The 8,510-nt window shown below is 41.7% G+C and overlaps 1 long non-coding RNA gene across 1 annotated transcript; it reads left to right on the top strand.

The window, feature by feature from the left end:
• Positions 1–365: 365 nt before the first annotated feature.
• On the top strand, positions 366–5,605 carry LOC111538727. Its single transcript, XR_002730442.2, has 3 exons — positions 366–510; positions 3,492–3,646; positions 4,896–5,605. It is a non-coding gene; the product is annotated as an uncharacterized LOC111538727 (long non-coding RNA).
• Positions 5,606–8,510: the final 2,905 nt, after the last annotated feature.

Below are 8,510 nucleotides of genomic sequence, written 5' to 3' on the forward strand. Positions count from 1 at the left end.
TAGGGAATATTGCGCTACCAATCCATCTTCCCTGCTAATCCAAAAGTCAAATAAGTCCATGGAGGGCTTTTTTTTCCTCTAGAATTTCAGGCTCCCTGAGGGCTAATTTCTCGGAAAGCTGCATTAAACTAATAGCACCATAAAAGGCCCATTGTGAGATGTAATTGGTTTGCAGGACTTTCCTATAAAAATAATAAAAAGACTGCCAGAGGCAGTTTCCAAAGGTCAATTATCTTTGTGTTGCTTGAGTTGAGTGGAGGTCAGTCCCAGAATTCCACTTTATAGGCATATTAATCAAAACTGGGCCTACCCACCCATCTGACCCCATCAGCTGTGAGGGAAGTCACAGGTCCCACCCTTAAGCTGGTTGCCAAAGGGTGTTTTGGGCTCTTCTTTTCCCAAAAAGAGACTGGCCCGTTGTCACCAATGCAGAGCTGGAAGCTGAAATTGTTAAGGCAGAATGAAAGGGAGAAAAGCAAGTCCTGAGCACCAAGAAGAGTTGATAACTCGGTGAGTCACGCAGGCCATGGGGCAGGCAGTGTGCTCAGAGACCAGGCCAGACAGGGCCCTGTCCCCAAGGAGCTAGAGAAGTGGTTGAGCTAGGACTCTTGGTTATACCTGGCATAAACCAACTCAAACTAGATTAAGCAAAAGTGAAGTTTAGTTGGCTAATGTAACTGGGAATCTTAAGGATGGATGGATCCAAGGGCTCAAACATTGCCAACTATTCATTCTCTCTCTCTCTCTCTTTCCCCCTGCCTATCTCTGCCCTGCTGGGCCTTTCTCTCAGACAAGCTCTCTGCCACGTGGCAGTCAAGCAGACATCAGACTTCTTGCCTGTCTTCCCCATTGAGCTATCTCAGCATAAAGTGGGACTTTTTCTCCTACTGTTCATCAATTCCAGGAAAAAACTGGCTAGTCCTGTGTGGTTCATGTGCCTACTCCACACCAATCATTGTATCCAAGGGGTTGTAATTATCTGATTTGCTGAGACTGGGTCACATGCCCACCCCTGCTCACCCACTCCTGGTTTTACAGGAACAAAGTTTTCTGCTTTCTCCTCTCAAAATAAAATCTGAATAATAGTTGCTCTTGCAACGCCCTAAGTTCCTAAAATAATGAATTATTCTCAAGCCCTAGAGTATGCAAGTCTCAATAAGGATGCATGGAAAAGTATGGAAGGATGTGCCAAAATATTAACAATGCTTATGCCTAAATGCTAGGTGTGACTTCTTTTTACCCTTACTGTGTACCACGTTTTCTAATCTTTCTGCAACAAAAATGTATGGCTTGTATAATTTTTAAAAGGAAAAAATAACGCTCAAAACCTATTGATCTAATTACTGTGATTCTATATCCACCAAGCAGCCATTTGAGGACTGAAATCGGTTTCCAAAGTCAACATTGCTAATAAAGAGAGATGGGTTGACCATCCAGAACACTCAGTGGCCATGTCTTTTAATAATGGTACTCAATCATTCTAGAGTATCAAGTCTTGGATATATATATCTCCTGCTCCCAAAGTGCCAGCCCAACAGCCAGCCTCTTCTTGGCCCAATCTGATGGCAGCATCATGAGGTCCTGAAGGATAAAAGTGTGTGCCTTCTCACTATAGCCCTGCTGTGGCTGGCCACATTTGTGACTAACCACAGAGCAATTACTCATTAGCAGCTGAGTAAAAGCCAGTGCATTCTTCTATCATCTACATGAAGGGGTGGTCTCTTGATGCAATCAGTGACAGTTCACGCTGAGTATGAAAGGGATGTGCGGTTCCTGGGAGCAGCAGCTGAAATGTTCCACCTAGGGTCAGGAGTTCCATAAAGAGTCATTTCTATGTTGGGAATAGAGGTGGAAATTATCAGGCCTTCGAAATAGCTGAAACTTAGATCTTAATATTTGAATAGGATCAAAGCGCCTTGGCATAATACAGTACTTTTTATGGAGTCCTTTGTCACATAGGTATGGAGATGCACATGTATTCAGTCAAAAGTATTTTTAAATTTTTATATCTAGGCTCATCTTGGAAGAGATAGGATTACTGGCCAAATAAGGAATACAATTATTAAAGCCCCGTTGATGCACCTTAGGTGTGAAACTAAGTGATTAAACACCAAGCGCCAGGCGCGGTGGCTCACGCCTGTAATCCCAGCACTTAGGGAGGCTGAGACGGGCAGATCACGAGGTCAGGAGATCAAGACCATCCTGGCTAACATGGTGAAACCCCGTCTCTACTAAAAAATACAAAAAACTAGCCAGGCGAGGTGGCGGGCGCCTGTAGTCCCAGCTCCTCGGGAGGCTGAGGCAGGAGAATGGCGTGAACCCAGGAGACGGAGCTTGCAGTGAGCTGAGATCCAGCCACTGCACCCCAGCCTGGGCGACAGAGCGAGACTCCGTCTCAAAAAAAAAAAAAAAAACCCTCCCAGCTACATTTATAATATTCACATGGACCCTAAACCTGGTATTTCTCCCAAGAAAAATAGCTATTATTTGTAACTAAACTAATGTTTACCATTCATCTCCTATGATTTATCCATATTATTTTAAGTGGTCTTTTACAACAACCCTAAGAATTCTTCAAGATGGGAAGGTAATGAATAATACTAGTGACTGGAAAAGCCAGAGTTTAACCCAAGTCTGACTCTGTCCCATCCTTCCTTCTAAGATGCCTACATACCCTTCTCTGCAACACCCCAACTATACCTGTATACAGTATGCCCATCTGTAGACATCCCAGACGTGATTAACTCATGTAGTGTTTGCAGGCCTCATTTTCTGCATCTTCCACATACTAATATGGGGCGAATGGAAAGGGATGCCAAGTGAAAAAACAAAACAAAACAAAACAAAAACCCCCTCAAATGAATAAAACAGAAGGTAGAGTTAACTCTGCAAGAGCTAAATCAATTTAACTCAAAGAGTCTGTCTTACACTACATAGAAAGTACCAGCTGAACAGTAGGCTTTGAACCACCTTGGCCCTTTCTGGCTTAAATACAACCTCACTGGAGGAAGTTTCCTGAAGTGTCAGGTGGGCATAATTCTGAACATAATGCTAAACATCAACAGGGAAATAAGCCCTGTGGCTATAAATCCCATATGAAATAGTAAAAATGTCTCTGACTAGGTAACAGCGTGATACAACGATGTTCCAGAAAGACAAACATAAATGTAAGTTGCTGCCTACTTTAAAGAAGAAGAAGTGTGACAAATTCCCTGTGGCCACTTTGCCAAGTCCTTCATATTAGTGCTTGGAAAGTTACAGGGCCCCGGGGTCTGTTCTCAGACAACGCTTTCTAGCAGGGGTGCCAGCCAAACTGGGTTTATTTCTTCTAATGCTCAGGCTGGGGAATGTACAAATCTTTCTTCAGAGGTTTATAGAAAACAAGACTGAGTTATTGAGAGTATGGCTTTTTGTTGTTGTTCTTTACAATAACAAGAGGATTTGGATACACACTTGGGTTTATAAAGTATAAATCCTGCTTAAATCTATAGAAGTTAAGAAGACGTGATGGTTCTTTGGAGAAGAAAGCAGCACCTAAGTCAAATTGCACTGAGCAATGTTCTTTGTTGTTGTGAGATATTGATAAATCTCCAGGTCTTCAACAAGGGAGTCGAGAATAGGAAACTCATTTCAAATCATATCTCAGGTAGGCGTCTGAACCGAAATAAGATGAAAGTCATTAATTTTTTTTCTATTAAGCCACCTAGCACAAGTGGAATCATTCTCTCCTTTTCTTATTTTGACGTGAAATCTGTTAAGGACAAGAACCAAGATTCCTATCCCAAATCTTCAGAGAACTGCACAAAACTGTTCGTTTCTTTTTTCCTTAATGAAAACAAAGTGTGAACAAAACTGTCACTTAACATGGTAATTAATACAGAGAGATATAATTAGCTGCTACAAGCATTCTTTTCTCATCTCAACCATCACTGACACCGAGGAGGTTAACATCTCTATTGCTGTTAGGGTAATAAACCACCTGATGGATAGGTGTGTTCTACTTGTCTTAATTTGGTAACACAACATCTCAAACTAATTTCAGAATAATCTCCCAAATCCTCTTGATAGATAAAAACAGAGGCAGAGACAAAATGCTTCCTCGGGCGAATTTTCACATCTGTAAACATAAATAGCCTTATACCAAATCACTTAACTTTCTGTACAAACATAAATATGGGTCGCAACAGTAAGACTGCCCAAACTTTGCAACTCAGGGCAAAGCTAGAACAATCTCTCCAGTAACAAACTAAAGAGTGCTCAAGTATTTAAGCACCTAAACCAAAAACCATGCCATCACCAGTTTACATAACGCCCTAGTACAAAAAGATTAAAACACCATCTTCACTAGGCTGTGTTTAGATGAGGTTGTGCACTGTTTATACTATACCTGGCTTTCCTTTTATTTCAAGAAAATCAAGGCCACTTGACCACAAGATAAAATCCAGGCATGCAGTTTGCCTAATGGTGAGCATGCTGCCCTTTAACTGCATCATTCCCTCACCCCTTCTCCACCCTCTCCCTCCACCTGAAACAAAACACGAGCTGCTTGTCTTCCCATTACCTTCTCCTGTGACCAATTTTCTCCCCACATCTCTGGTCATTTCTCACCGTTGCCTGTAGCTTTACATCTTCAGTCAGTTCACTGTAGTCTTTGCATATTTTTTTAAATTGGGTGCTTTAATGCAGTTGTCTCAATATAATCAGTTATTAGGTATAATTACTTCTTTATGGGTAGAATTACTATTCCATTAAATTTATTCTTCAGGAAAATGGGGTTGCATAATATTTGAGTCGGAAGCACTTCTTTCAATGTCTCTGCTCCAAGCTTCTGTAATGCATAAATCCTGTCTTTGATAGCCCCGATTCATGATGTCTCCTCTGCTTAAACACTCCAGGTGACAAGAAGGTTACCATATTTGAGGCAGCCTGTTGGGTTGCCTGACTGCGAACATCTATAGAACATTCTGCCTTACATTGCTGGAGACTGTCTCCTACAACTTGAGTCTTTGATACTGGTTTCACTTTCAAGAGCTCTAAGAATATGTCAACTCTCCCTTCTGAGTTGGTGACCCCTCAACCAAGAAGGGACAGTGATCTCATTCCTCTCAGCAGGAGTGTTGAGCTCAGACAGCTATGAAAACCAAAAATCACCCCAGGTAGGTTATGAGGGATTGAAGAGAACCAGAGAGTGGCTCATTGATAGGAAGAAGCTGTGAGTTGGCACCATGTGAGTGTTGTCAGAGATAAATGAAGATCCAACACTGCCAGAGCTTTCAAATCTCCAAGAGAAACATTCAACCTGAATTGGTATGTGAAATGTCTCAGTTTTTAAAAGTTGCCAACCGAATCAGAAAATAATTTTAAACACCATGTAGGCCCAATGAAACACATCTCCAAGCCAGATCCAAATCATGGAATTCCCATCACAAGCTGAAATCCACTTCTCTAAAATCTTCTCTGACCAGGCATGGTGGCACACACCTGTAGTCCCAGCTACTCAGGAGGCCAAGGCAGGAGAACTGCTTGAGCCCTAGAGTTCAAGGCTAGCCTGGGCAACACAGCAAGACTCTGTCTCTAAAAGTAAAAATAAAATATTTTCTCCAAACTAGAGGTGTGGTGGTTTCTACAAGAATGGCAAATGTTTGGGGTCTCTTTGCATTTTTATTTTCCTATACACTGGCCTGCAGAAATGGTTAAGTGTCTTGATGAGAGCATGTATTTGCATTTACCTGAAGGTTTTCTTTTTTAAAGCATTTCAATCCAGCTTATCCCCCATGCAAGATTGGCTGTATGAATACAAGTTAGGTCGTTACAAGTTATTTAGGTAATAAGCCAACATCATTATTTAACAACTCTGAACTGGGGTTCAGAGAGATTATTTAACATCTCTGAACCCTCATTTTCTCATCTTAAAACAGGATTTAAAAGAATATCTTCCTTGCTGGAACTTAATCACTTCCAATCCTTTCTGGGCTGAGGTTGCTCCAGAGTTAGTGGCTTGCTCCCAAATGACAGAGTCGAGAAAGGGAGAAACAGTGATTTTACAGTGGGAAACCTGACAATACTACCTTAACCAAATGCTGAAAGTGAACATCATCAGTGAAGTTGTGTGGCTATCACGTACCTCCTGATACGAGGGACTTTGCCTCTGGGGTATACTTCCCAGAAAGCCATAACCCAATCTAATCATTAAAAAAAATCAAATAATTTTATTTCAGGGGATATTCTACAGAACAGTGTTTCAAGAAGTAGAAAGTAGTCAGTTGGAGCAAATGTAGTTGAGAGATTGTATAAGATTAGGAAAGTTTCTGCTGGATTTAAATGTTTCCAGAAGTATGTTGGAGATCAAAGCTAAATTCTAGAGAATTAAAAGGTGAGAAGGATACAAGGAGTGACAATGGGTTCAAGAAGATTTTCCAGAAGAGAAAGAACTGGGGTGAGCTGAGAGGATATGAAATCAAGAAAGACTGTTGTTTTCTTAATGGGTTATGCAAGATAATGGTAATGAGCATATCTGCAAGATAATGGTAATGAGCTTGTAGAGGAAAAACTGATAATGCAGCAGAGAGGTGAGAAAGCTTGCTAAAATAGCAAGGCCTTGAGAAAGTGAGGAGATAAGTTCCAGAGCACAAGAAGAGTTTGGCCTTTGATAGAAGTATGGCCATAGGTCAGGCACATTGGCTTACACCTGTAATCCTAGTACCGTGGGAGGCCGAGGCAGGAGGATCGCTTGAGCACAGGAGTTTGAGACTGGCCTGAGCAATATAGTGAGACCCTGCCTCTAAAAAAGTTTTTAAAATAAAATTTTAAAAAAATTTTTAAATTAAAAAAGCAGTAAGGGCATGTCATACTTCTTAATGATAGGGAAATAGAGAAGACAGGCAATGCTGAAAGTAGATTTGTAGGTTCATTGGTGGGGAAAGGAGTCAGCCAGCTTGCTTTAGGCAAACAGTAAGGGAAGGAAAGTTCCCTGGAGAGCCTCCAACCCACCCTGCAGGTGCTTGCACCAGATGTTTTGTGCAGATAAGGGAACTTGCAAAAGGTGCTTGCCTAAATATGCCCACAGCAGACTAAGGGCCTGTATATGCACTAGGGGAATAGGGTGGAGCCACCAGGAATTTGTGCCTTGTACAAATAGCGAACCCAGACCCATCAACTTATATATAAAAGCCCTGGTATTCAACTGTGAAGGAGGCAAATGGGAACCTGCTTTCAGGACCCCTCTCTTTGCTGAGAGCTTTCCTTTTTCTTAATAAATTCTACTCCACTTACTCTTCAAGTGTCCACATGCCTAATTTTTCCTGGTCATGAGACAAGAACCCCGACCCAGCTGAGCTAAGGGGAAAAAATTCCTGCATCAGTGGGAAGATTATGACTTTGGCATTCTCAAAGTATGAAGCAAGTCATGAATTAAAAGTCCGAAAGCAGGTTCCCAGAGTGGTAGAAAGAAGGCAGCAGATGCACACTCACACTAGGAGAGTTGCCAGTCCATTCCAGCAGAGATGGAGGGTCAAGGGAGTTGAAAGTGTTTTCATGGAAACAATAACAATTGTGGGCCACAAAATCTAAGCTGTACAAGAAGGGAAAGAAAACATGAGATAAATAGTAACAAAGTAGGGGAGCTGATGTTTTGAAGGGCTCAACAAAGTTGGAAAACAGTTGTATTGGTTATTATAGACCATATTATCTGGAAGATTAGGAAGCCACTCTCAGACAACAGAATATTTAAAACCAAGATTTCAAGACTGGTGAAATAATTGGATGGTGACATGAGGTAGAAGGGAGAAAAAGTTGTTGGAACTGAGGAACTCAAGGAACTAAGAGCCCTGGAGCATTGCGTGAGTCATCCACACAGTTGCTGAAGTCATCAGAAGCAATAAAAGATTTAGGGATGGAAAAGTAAACACTAAGACAAAGGGTAAGGCCCTTGGGGCATGAGGAGCATGGCCAGAAGGTGGGTAGATAGATGAATGCGATCTGAAGGATTGGTGGATGGTAGAGCCAGGTGGTCCAAATTAAAATACATTGACATTCACAAGAAAAAAAGAGTAAGAATGAATGCAGTAATGCAGAGCAAGGATGACACCTACTCCATATTCTCAACCTGAAGAGCATGGCGTATGTGAGATTTAACAAGAAAAAGGTCTACATTTAAGAGGGCTTCAAGGGTAACAGAGTTAAGCCGGGTCTCCTTTGCAGCAAGAAAATAAAGGGGAACTTCCATTCAGAGAAAAGGTTAAGGACATAGGGAAGTTTGCTAACCACAGGTAAGAGTTCAGAGGGCACAATAAGATAGAGGAGGGGTGGGGGATTGGGTAAACCCAATTAGATTAGAGATTGAGGTAAACCATGATGTATGGCTTGATAAGATTCATCAAAGGAGCTCATCACTTCAAGTCTTGCCTCCAGAAATCAAGTTCCATGATCCAGGAGATTGCTTCCTCTCCCTGGTGAAGCTGTGTGTGTGTGAATGGGGGCTTCTCTCTTGGAGGAGATACTGTATATAAAGC

This window comes from Piliocolobus tephrosceles, chromosome 9 (genome assembly GCF_002776525.5).
Source record: "Piliocolobus tephrosceles isolate RC106 chromosome 9, ASM277652v3, whole genome shotgun sequence".
NCBI classification, from domain to species: Eukaryota; Metazoa; Chordata; class Mammalia; order Primates; family Cercopithecidae; genus Piliocolobus; species Piliocolobus tephrosceles.